Source organism: Schistocerca gregaria, chromosome 11, assembly GCF_023897955.1.
Source record: "Schistocerca gregaria isolate iqSchGreg1 chromosome 11, iqSchGreg1.2, whole genome shotgun sequence".
Taxonomy (NCBI): Eukaryota; Metazoa; Arthropoda; class Insecta; order Orthoptera; family Acrididae; genus Schistocerca; species Schistocerca gregaria.
The window spans coordinates 80,844,895-80,864,865 of record NC_064930.1 but is presented as its reverse complement, the minus strand read 5'-3'; the positions used below and the strand labels follow the sequence as shown (position 1 = coordinate 80,864,865).

At 42.3% G+C, this 19,971-nt stretch overlaps 1 protein-coding gene across 1 annotated transcript in view; it reads left to right on the top strand.

The window, feature by feature from the left end:
* LOC126295326 (uncharacterized) overlaps window positions 1–19,971 on the top strand; it is a 1,177,740-nt gene that overhangs the window by 459,057 nt on the left and 698,712 nt on the right. The gene's annotated exons all lie outside the window — the stretch shown is intronic.

Genomic DNA, 19,971 nt, shown 5'->3' with positions numbered 1-19,971 from the left:
GGATGCAGCCTCATGGAGAAAAAAAGTAGAGCACGTCGAGAAGCTTATACGAGCAGCACAGACAATAGAAGGCATTATCAGTGGCCATGAACAATTAATGATTTGTCTTGCCGATGACGACGATGAAGACGGTTTTAGCGATGAATCGGACAACAGTGACGATGGCGAGCTGGATGGAATTGCGCCATTATCGCTGTAAATTGGTGAGTGAAAAAATTCTAATATTGGTTATTTATTGCAATCTCGGTTATTATTTATTTTGTAAACTACGTACATTATTGATTTTAAAGTACCAGTCGTCATATGCTTGTTTTTTGTATTTCTTTGCTCCGTTATCGAAAAGGTGCGCATTGTATTGCTTTTACATGCATTATTATACGGTTGTTTACTTCCTGTCATTGTAGTACAACTAAAAACGAGTTTTTATATACATTGTAATTGCTCAATCGCTTGCATTTACGAGACGGGACGGAAAACTGTATCGTCTGCTGTGTGTATAGAGGCTGCTGTTGCAACATCGCTATTACAGTATAGCCAACCTAACTAGACAAAAAGAGAACTGTCAAGTGCAATGTTTCGCCGGCGGGGGTATAAGCATGTTACTGGTGTATGATTAGTGGTGTCATTAAATAAACTACAGAATTCTCTTGTACACTGGCCTCGCGAAGCAACTGTGAGGCCATCGCTGCTGCGAACCAGCGTCAGCGCAAGAGTTTTTACTTCTTTCCCGAAAGTGTAACGGTGTGTCATTTACGAAGAAATGGTGCCGCTCTTTATCATTTACTAGGAAACTGTGTCGTTGCCGTATGCTAAGGTGCTAAATGCATGTTAAGCTAGTTGCAATACACCGTGACTTCCTTCTATTCTGCTGGAGGTCGTATGCAAACTTTTACTACTTGCGAAGAAAAACGTTGCGACAGAAACAGACACCATAGCCTGTAAATGGCACTAACAGAATTACTGTGACGGTGATATCTACACTAAAATTTCGTAGATAAGATGTCGTAATTATTCTGGTGATCGTAAGTTTAATTACTTCGACAAAAAATTGATTCAGAGACATAAATGACTCATTCACACAGAGAAAGTAAAATTACGTTCTACGATAATTTTTTAAAAAATCTTCAAATATTTACCGAAAATTGCGAAAAAAGAATGTAATAGACATACAAATAATAATAAGTAAAATATAATAACATAAAATAAATAATAGAAATTCAACAGGAAAAACGAATATAAAATAAAAATATCGGCACTCGATATAGGCGTTTCGATATACATATATCGATATGTAGGTAGGTAGTTAGTGTTTAACGTCCCGTCGGCAACGAGGTCAATAGAGACGGAGCGCAAGCTCGGGTTAGGGAAGGATTGGGAAGAAAATCGGCCGTGCCCTTACAAAGGAACCATCCCGGCATTTGCCTGAAACGATTTAGGGAAATCACGGAAAACCTAAATCAGGATAGTTGTAGACGGGATTGAACCGACGACCTCCCAAATGCGAGTCCAGTGTGCTAACCACTGCACCACATGTCGGAGTTAAATGTCACGTTGTTGAAAATCAATATATTTTAGAAAAGATATCGATATTTTAGGAACAGCTCTAGATTTTATGGCCGCGCTGCCTTACCGTTCGACAGCTAGAGCGATACTAGCGCCCCGAGGGGTGAGAAAGCAGTCACAATCGTCTTAAGGATAGTGTTTTGTTATTAGTTATTTTCTACTTAATTCAGGAAACAGCTGTTACATTTTTGCGTTCTGTGTAGTAGGAAGTTATCAAGAGACATGAAGTATCATGAAATACATGTGAAAACAGCCGAACCACACTGGTTCAATGATGTAAGCTATAACTAATTCATTAAGAAATTCTTCCGAATACGTGTATTTGCAGCGTACTCCACTGAAAGAAAGAGAATGTAAACGCATATGTCATGCACAAGTAGCATATATTTCTGTTGTTATCGCCGTGGGCGCTTTCCAATACATTTTTGTAAATGTAATTACTTTTGCTTCAAAAGTGCACATGTTGAAGATTCTTACCGTTCGCGGTCCAGGTTTAGAAAACAATTCTTGAAGTGAATTTTTCTGTGTCGTGAAACAGTTTTATTACTTCTGACGTTTTCCCACATGCTACAGTTGTGGGGGCTCATTTGTTACGTTAAATAATGTAGGTATTACATTCCGTATAGGTCTCCTACGTTCCACATTTACTGATATGGCTGAAAACGTAGCGAATAAAACTCTGCTTTGTTGGGTAGATATATCTCTGCAGAACGTCAGGTCTTCGGGAGTTTACTAGCACATTCTTGTTACAGGAGAATCGTAAATAAACTGCCCTGTAATGTAGCGCTTCATACCGCCGAGGGTGCTTACAACAGAAACTCCCAATGGCACCCCCATCAGATTTCGTGGCTCAGTGGATAGCCCGTCTAAAAACGAACACAGATCAAGCGTGGAAACAGGAAGAAACTATTCTGAACTGTGAAAAAAAAAATACAAACAGCGAACGGACAAGTGATTGGCCTGAATAGCCACGGTGTTGTGGTTAAGTGGTCATGGTGTTGGACTTACAAGTAAATGGGTCATGTGCAAAACTCCCTAGTGCCATTTACTTTTGTTTCTTTTTTTCACAACATTATGAACTGTCCGTCCCGTCAATGTTTCTTCTCTTTCTGTTGGCTAAGCAGTTGTCATACTATACTTTGGTTATAGAATATGAGTCATGTGGTAAGAATACGTTACCGTCGCAAGTAAACGTGATGAATAGTGAAAGCGGTTGAGATACCACACACACGCCTCACACAAATGAAAACAACAAATAAACGTGTGTGAACTACATTACAACAAAGGAGTGAAAACTTCCAACATGGAACGCAACTTAAAAAGACGTTAAAACGTATGTTTTGACAGAGCACAGAGAAACAGTGTGACTGTGAAACTGTTGCGTTCATTTGTTGCAGCTTATGTGACTAATTATTATCAGCATTTCCTTGGAAGTGATGACATTCATACGAACACCTACACCGAGCAAGGAGGCATATCTCACTCACTCATCAGGCGTTCGAATTAGGTGCGTCGATAAGAGGTTCTTGCCACATGACACACGTACTGTCAAAAATGCCGTGCGTGACACACCAGACGTTTTTTCTGATCGAGGATTCGGCTGACTTGTCGCCTTGTCGTCAAACGTTTGCGGTTCCCATTTGAAAGACAAATCCTTTCCGCTTTTAATCGAGTAGTTGTGCGGAATAAACTGTCAATATAGGTCCCGTTCTTACACCCTGTTGTTGCAAACGGATGTTACTCCACGACGTAGACACAAATTTGAATATAGCGAACAAAGAAGAAACAAGTTGGCACGAGGTGGGTTTGAACACGACACTCCCATCACCGTGATGCTACTATTTGTTTTACGTTATTGTTCACTGCATTTTTTCGGGGCGGATGTCCCATGACATCCGTTCAGTTTTATCACAGAGGGCACTTAACCCTCTCCCCAAACACGCTGAGCTACCATTCCATCCCTTGACCACAACGCCGTTGCTACACTACAAGCTCTAAAGAAACTGGTATAGGCATGAGTATTCAAATACAGGGACATGTAAACAGGCAAAATACGGCAATACGGCTGGCAACGCACATGTAAGACAAGCGTCTGGCGCAGTTGTTAGATCGGTTACTGCTGCTGCAATGGCAATGGTAAGGTTTAAGTGAGTTTGAACGTGGTGTTACAGTCGGCGCACGAGCGATGGGACACAGCATCTCCGAGGTAGCGATGAAGTGGAGACTTTCCCGTACGACCATTTTACAAGTGTACCGTGAATGTCAGGAATCCGGTAAAACATCAAATCTCCGACATCGCTGCGGCCGGAAAAACATCCTGCGAGAAAGGGACCTACGACGATTCAAGGGAATCGTTGAACGTGACAAAAGTGCCACCCTTCCGCAAATTGCTGCAGATATCAGTGCTGGGCCGTCAACAAGGTTCAGCGTGTGAACCATTCAACGAAACATCACCGATATGCGCTTTCGGAGACGAAGGCCCGCTTGCGTACCCTCGATGAAGGCACAACACGAAGCTTTATTCCTCGCCTGGGACCGTCAACACCGACACTGAACTATTGATGACTGGAAACACGTCGCTGGTCGGGATGAGACTCGTTTCAAATTGTATCGAGCGGATGGACGTGTGCGGGTATGGAGACAACCTCATCAAACCATGGACCCTGCATGTCAGCAGGGGACTGCTCAAGCTGGTGGAGGCTCTGGCATGGTGCGGGACGTGTGCAGTTGGAGTGATATGGGATCTAGATACGACTCTGACAGGTGACACGTACGTAAGCATCCTGTCTGATCGCCTGCATTGTGCATTCCGACGGACTTGGGCAATTCCAGCAGGACAATGCGACACCCCATACAAAGTGGGTTCAGGAACGCTCTTCTGAGTTTAATCTCTTCCGCTGGTCACCACACTCCCCAGATGCCAACATTACTTCGCATACCTGGAATGCCTTGCTACGTGCTGTTCAGAAGAGTTTTCCAGCCTCTCATGCTCTTAATGATTTATGGACAACCGTGCAGGATTCATGGTGTCAGTTCCCTCCAGCACCACTTCAGACATAAGTCAAGTCCATGCCACGTCGTGTTGTGGCACTTCTTCTACATGCTCGTGGGGGCCCTACACGATATTAGGCAGGTGTACCAGTTTCTTTGGCTCTTCAGTGTAGTTACAAGTAGTTCGAGCTTTCATTGTCCATAGACTATTTGTTCAATTATTAAAGAAATCAATAAAAATGTATCGACTTTTATGTGAATTTCAAATGTACTCTAAATGTAAATATACTGTAAATAATCAGGAGTTCAGTTTTGAAAGGGGAAAAAAAGTAAGTTTTAACAAGTTGAAGATGTTGAAAAGAGCGTACACGATCTCCATTTCGCCAAAGATAGCGCTGTAGCTTGCAGTGAGTTTCGTAGTATTGATCTCACTGGTAGCCTGTCACTGTCATTCATCTGTCTCGATTGTCGTTGGGAAGGAATAGAAGTTCTGATGATATCAGCAAATGTTTTGCATGCCTGGTCTGCGTCTAAATCTGGGAGGAATCTTCTAGACGTGAAAGTGATGCTCTCGCCATGTAAAGTCCACCTACACTATGTGTGGGTTCTTCTGCTTTGTCACAATGCATGGCATGTTGCGAGTCTTAAGGGAGGAAAGGAGGTGGTAAGTACATTGCGCTTTCTCAAAGTCCGATTGTCAACGTAACTGTTTCGTCTTACGTACCGAAACGCCTAAAACGTACATGCGTAAACGTGAAATTCAGGTTTAAGATCGGGGAACTGAGACGAATATATAGTGCAATACTGAGTCTGCCATTTCGCTTGGAATTAATCAAGATCTACAAACTGTAATAAGAAATCAAGTCGTTTCTCCATGGAGTAACTGATTATGTCGACATCTATCGAGACTTAGCGTAGTTTGGCGATTTGTATTAGAGAATAAGCTTTTCCTTTTATTCGTTCCGTTTGTCGTGGTGTCATTACAACCACAGTCTAATACAATTGCGACATTACTGTGGAAATTTTTACCTTCTTGACAGCTGGTGTAATACTAGCGCCACAAGCGACGAGAAATCGACCGCAAAAGTATAGTTGGGTTTCAACTGTTTTTCGACTCGATTAGCGAAATAATTGTTACATTTTTGCGTTCGAAACATTAGTAAGTTATCAAGAGACATGAATGACCGTGAAACACATGTAGGAACAACCGAATTTTCATGGTTCAATGCCTCTCGGAGTGGCCGAGCGGTTCTAGACGCTACATCCTGCAACCGCGCGACCGCTACGGTCGCAGGTTCGAATCCTGCCTCGGGCATGGGTGTGTGTGATGTCCTTAGGTTAATTAGATTTAAGTAGTTCTACGTTCTATGGAACTGATGACCTCAGAAGTCCCATAGTGCTCAGAGCCATTTGAACCTGTTTCAATGACATAAGCTACAACCGAATGATGAAGTAACACTTTCGAATATGCGTATAATTGTAGCTTACTCTGCTGAAAACAAGAGAATATAAACGTATATTTCATGCATGAGAAGAGTATATTTGTTTTGTTGTCTGTTCTAATTATAACAGCAGTTTTCCTTGACGCATAACAACTTCGTAAGCAGCCTAATGTTTCGCATAGTCTTACACGTCACTCCGCTTTCTAATACACAAATATTTTTGTAAATCTAATTAATTTTGCTTCAAAATCGAATGTCTTGCAGATTCTAACTGGTCGTGAATCAGACGCAGCAACAATTAGGGTGTGGGTTTCATCTGTATTGGGAAAAAGTTTTATTGCTTTTATTCTTTTATTGTGACTCCAGTCAGGTTTTTCCTTAAACTACAGATGTGGTAGTTTATCTGCTACTTCAAATAACGTAAGTGTTGCGTTGCTTACACGTTTCCTATATTCCACGTTACTGATGTGACTGGAAGTGCAGTGAAGAAAACTTTACGTTTTTGAGTAGATATATGTCTACATCTACACAGTGGCGGATACAGAAGAATCTCAAGGATGGGGCGCTTTAGGTATCTTGAGCTGCCTTTACTTTTACTGTAATGAAAATGCGTTTTTAGGCATTTTCTCGAAAATCACTGTTCCATAGATTACAGGTTAAGTAAGGGAAACTACTGTTACGTTATTGATAAAAATGTTGTTACGAGTCTCATAATAATATTTTCACTGAGAAACTACTACCAATTACTTTTATTAATACTTCACAATCAATTGATCACTCTCACTCTTGACTAGCCTTCACACTTGCATTTGCTACAACTAGAACTTTTTACTTATTCATTCTTCAGTATTCATATTTCTGCTTCTGAATGTAAACTAGCTTCCTATTCGGCGAATAGTCCGTATTTGTAACGCTACGTGTCGAAGGTTCTCTGCACAAGGAAACAGCAGAATATTAGCGACGTTCTTGAACAAATGCAAACAGTATAACGAATCGAGATTACTAGAGTGGTCGCGACTTTACTCGTAGGTGTGTGTTAGCTATTTACGTGCCAGACAAAAACGTATAAAATATGATCGCGCCGACGCGAGTGCTACATAGGGAAGTACAACTAAAACTGGGTTATTTTCGAAATCAGCCTTATGCAAGCACAATTATTTTATTTTTAGTACAACTACTCCATTTCTCGATTCAGTCGAGTCGGCTGCCGAGGTTATGCCCTCGAATGTATCCGCCACTGCATCTACATGGCTCCTCTGCAAATCACACTTAAGTGTCTGGCAGACGGTTCGTCGAACCACCTTCACAATAAATCTCTATTATTTCAATCTCTGAACAGCGCGAGGTAAAACGAACACCTATATCTTTTGTGCAAACTCTGATTTCCCTTATTTTATTATAATTATGGTGTCTCGCTATGTAGGTCGGCTTCAACAAAATATTTTCGCATTTGGAGGAGAAAGCTAGCGATTGAAATTTCATGTGAAGATTCCGCCGCAACCGAAAACGCCTTTCTGCAAATGGTCGGGTCTCCTGCTGTTTGCTGGCGATTTTTTTGTTCTTAAAGAACACAACATTCTCTAGTAAATATCTGTAGGTTACAAGAAAATCGTAAATAAACTATTCCATAATGTAGCCGTTCACACCTGTGAGGGTTGTTATGAAATCAAAAGAAAGAAATATGTGGTGTCTTCTTGTTGTTGTTCCAATGTGCACCGCTACATACGCTTCCGTTTGTAAAAACCATTCTACAGATCAATATAAACAATTACGTATCGCTTTGGCTTTCTAAAGATCTCACCGAACTCAACAGTGTAACTTCCTGGCCGCTTGGTGTGCTGCAATCGCTTGGATAACAAGAAAGAGACGGAGCGCCGCGATTTACGTTAAGACTGTGCCGCAACTGTAGTCTTTCCTTGTTTTGCGGTACTTGGTTCGTTCCCATTTCGATAAATATTTGAAGTTCTTTTGTGATAACCGTTTTGATTTGCTACTGTTACATACGGGATTCCCTGGAGTAACAGTCAATATTCGGATATATTACAGGAATGATCATTCGAAGCAAAAATGTCTAACAAACATGAGCCCTAACATGCATACCTTAACAGCTATGAGCACTTCGTCATCTTAGATGCTAGAAACAAATCTATTCTACTGCATCTCTTTGGAATCCATATTTTGGGAGGTGGTGAGAATCAAATGAAGAATGATATAAAACTCGTCGGCTTTGACCAATGTCATATTTTAGTAATCGATATTTATGTAGTTTCGAATCATAGGTAATAAATGGGTTACCTTCAATGTCGAAACGTATTTAGAAGTCGGTCACTGAGGCCGAGCAGTTCTAGGCGCTTCAGTCCGGAACCGGGGAGCTGCTACTGCCGCAGGTTCGAATCCTGCCTCAGGCGTGGTCCATTGATAGTGACAGGCAAAAAATATCTCACGAAATAACCATCAAACGAAAAAACTACAAAGAACGAAACTTGTATATATATATATATATATATATATATATATATATATATATATATATATATATATATATATATATATATATTAGGATGCTAGTACTTCATCGGCTTCGCTAGTACTAGTATCGCTTTCTTCAACTGGACCATGTAATTCACCTAAAGTACGAGGTGCATTCAAGTTCTAAGGCCTCCGATTTCTTTTCTAATTAACTACTCACCCGAAATCGATGAAACCGGCGTTACTTCTCCACGTAATCGCCCTGGAGACGTACACATTTTTCTCAACGCTGATTCCATGGCAGCGACGAAGGCCTCTTTAGGGGTCTGTTTTGACCACTGGAAAATCGCTGAGGCAATAGCAGCACGGCTGGTGAATGTGCGGCCACAGAGAGTGTCTTTCATTGTTGGAAAAAGCCAAAAGTCAGTAGGAGCCAGGTCAGGTGAGTAGGGAGCATGAGGAATCACTTCAAAGTTGTTATCACGGAGAAACTGTTGCGTAACGTTAGCTCGGTGTGCGGGTGCGTCGTCTCGGTGAAACAGCACACGCGCAGCCCTTCCCGGACGTTTTTGTTGCAGTGCAGGAAGGAATTTGTTCTTCAAAACATTTTCGTAGGATGCACCTGTTGCCGTAGTGCCCTTTGGAACTCAATGGGTAAGGATTACGCCCTCGTTGTCCCAGAACGTGGACTCCATCAATTTTTCAGCACTGGCGCTTACCCGAAATTTTTTTGGTGGCGGTGAATCTGTGTGCTTCCATCGAGCTGACTGGCGCTTTGTTTCTGGATTGAAAAATGGCATCCACGTCTCATCCATTGTCACGACCGACGAAAAGAAAGTCCCATTCGTGCTGTCGTTGCGCGTCAACATTGCTCGGCAACGTGCCACACGGGCAGCCGTGTGGTCATCCGTCAGCATTCGTGGCACCCACCTGGATGACACTTTTCGCATTTTCAGGTCGTCATGCAGGATTGTGTGCGCAGAACCCATAGAAATGCCAACTCTGGAGGCGGGGTTGTATCCCATTCTTCAATATTCTCACACTTTTTCATCTTCGCTGCTGTGAAATGATCTCTCCTACTGAACATGTGCTCATAGCCTTTTCAGTTAAGCATTTTAGAGCTCATGTTTACTAAACTTCGTTCGTCATAAGAATAAACCTGTTGTAAACAAACACAAATGCGACGATTGATCAGAAACCGTATCACTCGTAGACTGGTATTGTTATGCTCTTCGAAGTACACTACTGGCCATTATAACTGCTACACCAAGAAGAAACGCAGATGATAAACGGGTATTCATTGGACAAATATATTATACTAGAACTGACATGTGATTACATTTTCACGCAATTTGGGTGCATAGATCCTGAGAAATCAGTGCCCAGAACAACTACCTCTGGCAGTAATAACGGCCTTGATATGCCTGGGCATTGAGTCAAACAGAGCTCGGATGGCGTGAACAGGTACAGCTGCCCATGCAGCTTCAACACGATACCACAGTTCATCAAGAGTAGTGACTGGCGTATTGTGACGAGCCAATTGCTCGGCCAGCATTGACCAGACGTTTTCAATTGGTGAGAGATCTGGACAATGTGCTGGCCAGGGCAGCAATCTAAACATTTTCTGTATCTAGAAAGGCCCGTACAGGACCTGACCTGCAACATGCGGTCGTGCATTATCCTCCTGAAATGTTGGGTTTCGTGGGGATGGAATGAAGGGTAGAGCCACGGGTCGTAACACATCTGAAATGTTACGTCCACTGTTCAAAGAGCCGTCAATGCGAACAAGAGGTGACTGAGACGTGTAACCAGAGGCACCCCATCCCATCAGGCCAGTTGATACGCCAGTATGGCGATGACGAATACACGCTTCCAATGTGCGTTCACCGCGATGTCACCAAACACGGACGCGACCATCATGATAGTGTAAACAGAACCTGGATTCATCCGGAAAAATGACGTTTTGCCATTCGTGCACCCAGTTTCGTCGTTGAGTACACCATCGCAGGCGCTCCTGTCTCTGATGGAGCGTCAAGGGTAACCGCAGCCACGGTCTCCAAGCTGATAGTCCGTGCTGCTGCAAACGTCGTCGAACTGTCCGTGCAGATGGTTGTTGTCTTGCAAACGTCCCCATCTGTTGACTCAGGGATCGAGACGTGGCTGCACGATCCGTTACAGCCGTGCGGATAAGATGCCTGTCATCTCGACTGCTAGTGATACGAGGCCGTTGGGATCCAGCACGGCGTTCCGTATTACCATCCTGAAGCCACCGATTCCATATTCTGCTAACAGTCATTGGATCTCGACCAACGCGAGCAGCAACGTGGCGATACGATAAACCGCAATCGCGATAGGCTACAATCCGAAGTCGGAAACGTGATGGTACGCATTTCTCCTCCTTACACGAGCCATCACAACAACGTTTCACCAGGTAACGCTGGTCAACTGCAGTTTGTGTATGAGAAGTCGGTTGCAAACTTTCCTCATGCCAGCACGTTGTAGTTGTCGCCACTGGCGCCAACCTTGTGTGAATGCTCTGAAAAGTTAACCATTTGCATATCACAGCATCTTCTTCCTGTCGGTTAAATTTCGCTTCTGTAGCACGTCATCTTCGTGGTGTAGCAGTTTTAATGGCCAGCAGTGTAGGTAGTATTTCTGTATTAGGAACATAAGATACATAAGAAATGTATTATTGCTAAGTTACGTAAAATGAAACTTTAAGATATTCAAATGTAGTAACAGCCATCAACCTTTTTATTAATCACCCTTCAGCTACGTAGTTTTCATTTCAAAAATCGTGTGCATTTACAGCTTTTGCAATGCTGTGCTGTGATTGTCGCGTTGTTAATGAGCAGTACGAAAATGGCTGAGGCTGCTTCCTGTTCCGTAGAGTCCGGCCGTAGTGACCGAGCGGTTCTAGGCACTACAGTCTGGAACCGCGCGACCACTACGGTCGCAGGTTCGAATCCTGCCTCGGGCATGGATGTATGTGACGTCCTTAGGTTAGTTAGGTAGTTCTAAGTTCTATAAGAGTGATGACCTCAGAAGTTGAGTCCCATGGCGCTCAGAGCCATTTTAATGATTTTTTTTTCTTGTTAGTTCTCAGGCCAAATCCCGCAGGTTGGCTCCAGGTCAGTTCTCCTGTAAAAATGCAGCATTTGTATAATGTGCTCTATGCTGTGAAAATGTCCAAATTCAGAGTATTTGGTTCTTCATTTTTGCGTTAAAAATTAAGTTGTTATGTTTTCTTACATCAGTCAACTTTTATGAACAGTCTTTCATAAAACATCGATAGTTAAGAATTTGTATTTGAAATGGAAACAGAAATTTCGCGTTCAATATGTAATTAGAAACAAGAGGTCGAGCATTATTCATAGAAAATGATGATAAGTTTTATAATTACGAGACCTAAGTATTTCAAATTGAAAGAGAGAAAAAAAGACGCACCTGAAATCTCCTGTGATTCATATTCCTCTATGCAATCAAATACACTATACGTTCAATGTTAGGGTCATTGCAACTAAACTTTATACAGCCCTGGGAAAACTTGAAAGCCTATTATCTCTGTAAATTTATGAAAAAAATTAAGAACAACCTGTATCTCGGCACTTTTTAACCGTGTTACACACATGTGTTACACTGCGGAACAGGAAGTAGCCTCAGCCATTTTCATACTGCTCGTTAACAGTGCAACAATCAGACCACAACTATATTTGTGTTTGCTTATACCAGGTTTATTCTTATGCTGAACGGATTGTAGTAAAAATTCGTTTGGGGACAACAGACAGCGTTTTGTGTTCTCCGTTTTGGGCATTACGGGTCAGTTATAGCTGTTCAGCGTGACTTTGGTACTGGGTACAGTGTGGTTCCTCCTACAGCACAGAGCATTAGACGACGGCACGAACAGTTCCGAGAAACAGCTTGTTTGTGTAAAGGCAAATCCCCGAGTGTCTGACACAGACGTCGAACGCATCCGCCGTAGTTTCACGAGGAGTCCGCGGAAATCCGTTCGCCGTGCAGCTCGACAGCTCAACATGGCGTCGAGGCTTACACACGACACCGAACAACATTCAGCTACTGCAAGCTCTTCTTTAAGGTGACAACAACGCGCGGATTCTGTAATTACGTTCTTGGCAAGTTGGAGGATGACAGTTTTCATCCACACTTAGTATCTAGTGACGAGGTAACATTCCATTTAAATGGAAAGGTAAAATGGAAATGAGCGTTTGGCATTGTTGGCAGGGAGGCCCCAGCCGGGGAAATTCGGCCGCCGAGAGCGGGTCTTACTGCAGTCGACGCCACACTGGGCGACTTGTGTGCCGGAGATGAGGCTGCAATGACGATGAGGACAACACAACTCCCAGTCCACGAGCGCAGAAAATCTCCAGCCCGGCCAGGAATCGAATCTGGGCCCTCTCGATGGGAGGCAAGCACGTTACCACCCAGCTAAGCAGGAGGACAATGGAAAGGCGAACCGTCATTACGTGAGAATATGAATCAACTGAGACATTGCATAACAACAGCTGTGGTAGCTGTAACTCAAGACAAGCTCGCTGCAACGTGGTAACAATCTGAATACAACATTGGCACATGTAGTGCATCTCAAAAGGGGCATATTAAATACCTATGAAAAGTTATGAAAGGGTATCCTGTTCACTGTTTATTAGTTTCATAAATCTGCCAAATCGAATGATTCTTTCTAAGGCACCCTCTATTTTGTTATTCTATTTTGAAACGAAATCATTCATAAAAATGTGTGACGTCCAGTTTTTCTGGAATTACAAAAATTACTACAGGAAAGAGAGGCTTTTTTCCAAATTTGAAAAACTACATTACGAGGTGCACGGTCATACCAGTAGGCCGGCCTAACGTACAATGGAATATACAAATATTTTTCTTGTTATATTCCGCGTTAGGATGTATGGAAAAATTTGATTTTCAAAGTTTAAGAAATATATTTTATTTTAGATTGTCATAAAGACTGTCTGACGCTCGACGTCTTCGCTACTAACTGCTTACTGCAAAACTATATAACTTGAAAGATACACACATCAAAAAAAGTTTGACGTCACCCCGGTTCCAAGAACTGCTGTAGATAGCTGTTGACTGTGGATATTGTATCACAGACACAGTCCCATTGACTGTTCAGAGATGTCAGTAAACCCACCCAAAGATGTAAACAACCATGCGTGAGCAGCGCCTGTTAGACGGAAGGGGTCCGACAGCCGATCAGTTCCTACATCGCTCTGTCTTTAGACGTCCATTTTGACCTTCACAGATTGGGAAAAATTTTCTAGGGTCCTTAGTAACACCACCCAGCAACATCTCCACTTGACCACGCCTGCTAATCTGGTTAGTGCTGTTGATTACGTAACCAGAGAAATCCAAAAGGCGTTGAAGGCCTCTACTTGCATTGTCCCAAGGGCCTTAACCCCCACTAGGTGGCTTGCCTTCCCTGTCATTTTTCTGCAACTGCTCCTCAGCAGCAGCTACTCTTTCTACTCTCTCTAAATGTTCAATGTGTCTGTTGACATTTTCTCTAGTTGTGGAAATGATTCTCCTCTGCCAGTACCAAGGCAGCTCACCTGCTAGTCTCATTATCATTACTTCCGGTTTCATCTTTTCTGTCAAATGTGACAGCCGTGAAACCCACTATAAATAGGGAACCCTGTTATGGAGTCATGACGTGGAGCAAACATTTTACCATTCGTGAACTTTTTGAAAATATTGTTATGTTTGTTGGTTGATCAGTACTTGTTAATCAATGCAGTTTTAAATTTAGAAAGAGTTTTTCATCGTATCATTATGTCAGCCTACCTCCAGAAAGCACCTCAGACAAATGACTTCTTACGAAAGAAATTTTCTCTCGTTCCGACCACGCACTAGGCAAAACATCCGCAAAATTAGCGATAGACACGAGCAGACCAAAGTTTCAAATCAATACGAGAGATCCATGAGACCTGAAATGACACAGAAATGTACTCAACTCTGCACTGCAACTGTGATTCAGATGGTACAATTCTCCACCTGAAAGATGGAATCTGGCAACAGTGACAACATAACCCAAGATGTAAAGGAGAGGACAGGGCCTTAAATATCTGTCTGCCCCCGTGGTGCTCTGCCCCCAGTGTGCTCGCGTCGACCGCTGCCAGTTATCTGTAACACAACACACATCAACGGTAGACAATATTCTGAGACATAAACTACACAATCTTATCTTGAGAACAGGTGATCAGCACAACTGAATAGAAACAAATTAGCCTCCGTGAGTTGCTTGGCCTGTGCCAGCCTTAAACTTTGATCAATCAGTTCGCTAAAAAGCATGCCCAAAAGTTAAGATGACAAGAATTATCTCGGAGCACATTTGCACGCCAAACTATCAAATGAACTACAAGGTAGAATAGAGGACGTATCTCGGCGTGTCTTGAAACGCCAGAGCCGGACTTAACTCACTACTCGTTGCACTTCTAGCTACGTCTCTAACCACGCTTCATGTCGGTTGGTTGGGCTTAGCCATACTTCCTCAACTGCTGTCAAGATAGTTAGTCACGACACCGAGGTAAGTGATAAACAACAGAAACAATTCCATAGCATTTTTAGTACACTGGCATATTCAGTTAAGCCGCAGGCAACCCACCGAAGCAACTCGGCGACTCTAATTCAGTCGGCCGGCGTAGCTTATAACAGACTAGAAGGAGGTTGTCCTTCCGACCTCTAGGAAGACCAAACCACCGTGGGCGGTGGATCTGCCCTCACGACTCAACACGCCGCAGCCGCTGGCCCCGCTCTTCCGTTGTCCGACTCGTCCTCTCGCCGCCCTGCCTACGTACACAGCCCCACGTGACTCTCGCTCACCGCCGATCCCGACACACCTCCCCAGCAGAGCGCACGCGCCGCCGCTAAATCCGCGCAGCCAAAGATGAGCAGAAGACAAATAAGCACCGAACTCGACTCAAACACCAAAATGACGATCGATGGAAACTGACGCCAGGAAACACACCAGTTCAGTAGCTAATTAGGAGGCACAGTGTTTTGAGGATCATAAAATATTTTATGCAGGATGGGCGCTGTCGTAATGAGTAGATCAGAACATATTGTTCGTAGATGAAAGTACATATAGACCTAGCACATCTGGGGCCAGGCTGTCCGCAGCTGACGGTAAATGGAGCAACACCTGTGTCTCTTGTCAAGAGCAGTGTGCCACAGTTCGATAACTAACATTCTGATATATTTGAATATATTGTATATGTTACGGTTTCTTCAATCATGGGCTTCATTGGTGACTTTTGTGACAGTAATTAATAATTAATTCCGAGTGATAACTTATTAGAGGAACTGGGTGATTATTGATTCCCATGAACAGTGACCGCTTAGCAGGGCAGTGTTGACGGACTTGATTACTTTTGTGCAATGTCTTCATTGTTTCGAGTTCTTTCAATGCATATGAACACAATGTTATAGTGAATTGATACGTAAAATTTTTTCACATGTCAATTGCTTTCAATCGCTGGACTGTGTTGTATGATTATTAACAGTGGGACAATTTAACCATCTATGAACCTGTGTAGTAGGTAGCACTCTGCTTTCCTTTGTTTCGAACTGTATGTGAGACACAAATCACGCCATATCAATGGAAACTTTACAGTGAGAAAATGATTAAAGTGTTATAAATCTATGTCCAGTGTTGACCACAATATCGCTGTAGACTATTAGTAGAACTAACATCTTTCAGTCAATTCTGGAGCTGAGCAGCTATCGAGAAGAACAACAGAGGCTTATGCAGAAGGAAGTAGAACTGTTCTACACTCTTCCAAATTATTCCTAAAGTACTGTAGGTGCAATTATAAATAAGCTTAAATATTCATTCTAAGCCTCCAATTAGCTCCAATTACTATGTTTTTCGTTTGCAGACCACTGGATGACAAACGTCCAACACCAGGTACTCAGAAACACAGTGCGGAACTTGTTATTCGAATGAAATTCAAGAGGATATTAGAAGAAATTACTTCTGGACGAATTGGACACAGCGAACTGCAAGGAAATATGACATTCAAAGACAAACCATTGTGAAGAAGAAAGAATAACTTGAGAGCTGGAACGCCCACTGTTCTTACTGAGACTGAAGAAATATATTTTGTAAAAGACTGCATCAGTGTCAGTGACGTAGGGCTTCCAGCATCAGTCTTTGACATCAGGTGCATGGTTAAATCATATCTTAAGACATGAAAAAGAAAAGTAGACTGCGTTGCTGATAATATGCTTGGATGGGCCTGAGGAAGAGACATATCTGAACTGTCTCTCAAATTTGCAGTCTGTATTTCAAGGAAGGGTGCTGCTGTAAATGAGAATGTAATCAATATCTTTTTAGAGAAATACAAAGCCGAGGTTGAAGGCGTTCCTGCTGAAAAGTTTACACTTTTGGTGAAAATGTGTTTAATGACCTACCAGCAAAAGAAAGTGCTTGTTTCGTCTGGCATGTCGACATCCTGAGAAAACAGGACACCACAAGACCGTGCTTCAGTCTCATGGTGTTTGGGAAAGCAGCAGGAGAATTCCTTCCCGCTTATCTTATTGATAAACACAAACCAAAATAGACTGACTGGATATACAGTCACCACCTGGAATGCAAATAACCACAGCAGAGTGGGTGGCTAGAACAGAGTTGATTGACAGTTGAATTCAAACTCACTTCCTCATGTTTGCCTCAAATTAGGAGGGAGGGAGATTAATTACTGACATATTCTCTCTTCTCAAATCTCAATGAAAACTTCAGAGCTGTGTGAGATAAAGAACATAATGTTCATATGCACTCCATCGAACGCTACTAGTCTTCAGCAAGTTTCATATGTTGTCCATTTTTTGCCTCTGAAGAGATTCTTTGTTTGTGGAGGAAGACAGAAAATGAAAAGACGAAAGAGCGTTTTCTGAAGGGCACATTTAATGGGCCATTGGCGAATATTTTGCGTTTAGGTGAACAGACAGTGTCTACAAATTTAGTAAACCATTGAGAAATGTGTATTTTAAATGCGATGGGAGTCTTATAGTATCTCCCTGATGTGCTAGAAACAAAACAAGTCTTGTGTTATAAGACGAGTGGTAACTGAGTTCCAGGAACATTTGGAGACGGCGATAAAGACATAGTTCAATGTGAGGATGGTCAAAACGTACATGTAGCCCATAGAACCAGGGATGATATGGACGTTATTTCAGGAGAGCATGTACATTAAAAGAACAAACAATTTTCATAGCCAAGTTTTTATTTAATTTAAAATACGTTTTAATTCCCCTGAACTTTAAAGAGTGGTTTATGTTCCATCAGCCTCCGCCTTAGTGGGGAACTAATGTATCAGTAAATAAGTGGACATTCTTGCATACAGGTGTTAATGTCGGCCAATGTGACCTAGCAGTTCTAGGCGGCTCAGTTCGGTACCGAACGAATGCAACGGTCGCAGGTTAGAATCCTACTTCGGGCATAGATGTGTGTGATGTCCTTAGGTTGGTTAGGTTTAAGTAGTTTCAAGTTCTAGAGGACTGATGACCTTAGATGCTAAGTCCCATAGTGCTCAGAGCCATTTCAACCATTTTTCAACAGGTGTTTATACTACATAGTTAACCCTAGCATTACCAACGTATTTTCTGTTACACGTAATACCAACGGGGGGGGGGGGGGGGGGGCCTCAAAGGCCCGTTAAGAATACCACAATTTATTTTATCATAAATCAAGTTTATTTACTTCTGATACCTCTAATAACAATTCAAAATGCTTAGACATTGTTTTTGTATACTGGATAATAAAAGATGTTATTATAATAGGAATAAAATGAACAAATCACGAGATTCAGTTTATATATTTTTTGGAGTAATGTTTCAAAATAGTGTTTTCTTATAAAAACGACTTTTTTAATTCGATACACTACATGAAGCAAACACAATTTACTGTCTCATTCTGCAACTCATTTTTCACACAACACTGTCTTCCTGCAGTGGTTCCCACAGACGTGTTTGTGGCATTGAGAGCAGGTAACAGTTGACTTTCCCAGCTTGTTGTACTTGATCTTTTTAGATGCAGCTTCTTGGCAGCATAGGTGGTACCGTCCACGTGTTCCTGGTTCTGCTGTTGAGGATGATGGTTCTACAGAGCAGCTGAGCTTCCGTTGTGTGATGCTTTCCATTGCCATTATTACTGGCTTCTGAAGTCCATACAAATTTTGTGCCCGTTTATCTACTTGAGATCTTATTAGTTCGAGACCTAAGTTAGTGATAAAAACCCTTCTGCGGTTTAGCAAATTCTTTTTCCAATTCGGAAAGTTGAGGAGGAAGAGTGAATATGCATTTATTGCTGCTATGTCAATGAGTGTGTAGAAGAGGGACAAAGGCCATCTTCTTGTTCCTCTCTTTGTGCTGTAGTGTCTTGCCATCTGGTCTATGGTGTCCACGCCTCCCTTTGTAGAATTATAAAAAGATTTATGTTAGTCTTTTTTGAGTTTTCATTCAACACCCCTTCTGAGTGATAAGTTGAAAGCATCAATAGCAGTCGCTTTGGCTTCTCGCGGACTAGCGTTGATGCAAGAGTAACTGGTGGCCTCTGTGTCTGAGGGTCAGTATAAGCAAAGATGGAAGAGTGTAAACTGCGGCCAGCTCTTCAGGTATGTGTCGTCTGTTAGACTGTAGGGTGCCAACAAGTGTGAGGTGAAAATCATTCCATAGAGTCTCAGCAAGCTCCACTGAAGTATAGTACCGATCTGTGGTAACATTACGGCCTGATTTTTCAATAGGTTTTATTAGTCTCTTTACAATTTCCATCGGTCCATTTGAATGCTGCGTATTTCCTGACTTGCCTGTATAGATGTCCATGCTGATCACATATCTAGTCTCAGAATCAGACAGCATTCGAATTAGAATGCCGTATTTTCCAGGTTTTTCTTTTAGAAACACCTTGAATGGACAGCGACCACGGAACAAAGACAACATCTCATCCACTGTTGTATGTAGACCAGGAATGAAATACAATGGAAGTGAAGAATTGAAGCTTTCAAAAATTTCCCTCATTGGAGCAAACTTGTCAGTCTGGCGACGAATTTCTCTTGTGTTCTTATCATCAAACCTCAACATTTTAGTCAATTCGAAAAATCGGGTCCGACTCATTGATCCATAGTACACTTGTCGGCCCTGAAGCAAAGACCATAAATCTTGGAAAGGCATCTTATTGTAATGATTTGAACCCATGATTAGCAAGAGTCCTATATAACAAAATAACTCATCTTCATCTGTGTGCTGAATACCTAGTCGAGAAGCCTCTTCATTTGAGTGTAGTTTGAGGTGTAAAAAAGAGCTCTATAGCCTCTTTCGGAGACGCAATTCTTCCTTGTTGTCCTAGCCCCATTCTTTCTCGCACTATATTTTGTACAGAACGCCGATATTGTCGAGATGGCTTCGTAATATACTCTCGTCCACTTTTTGCAATGAATTTATCACATGCCGTATCATTATCATCTGGTGGATTGGC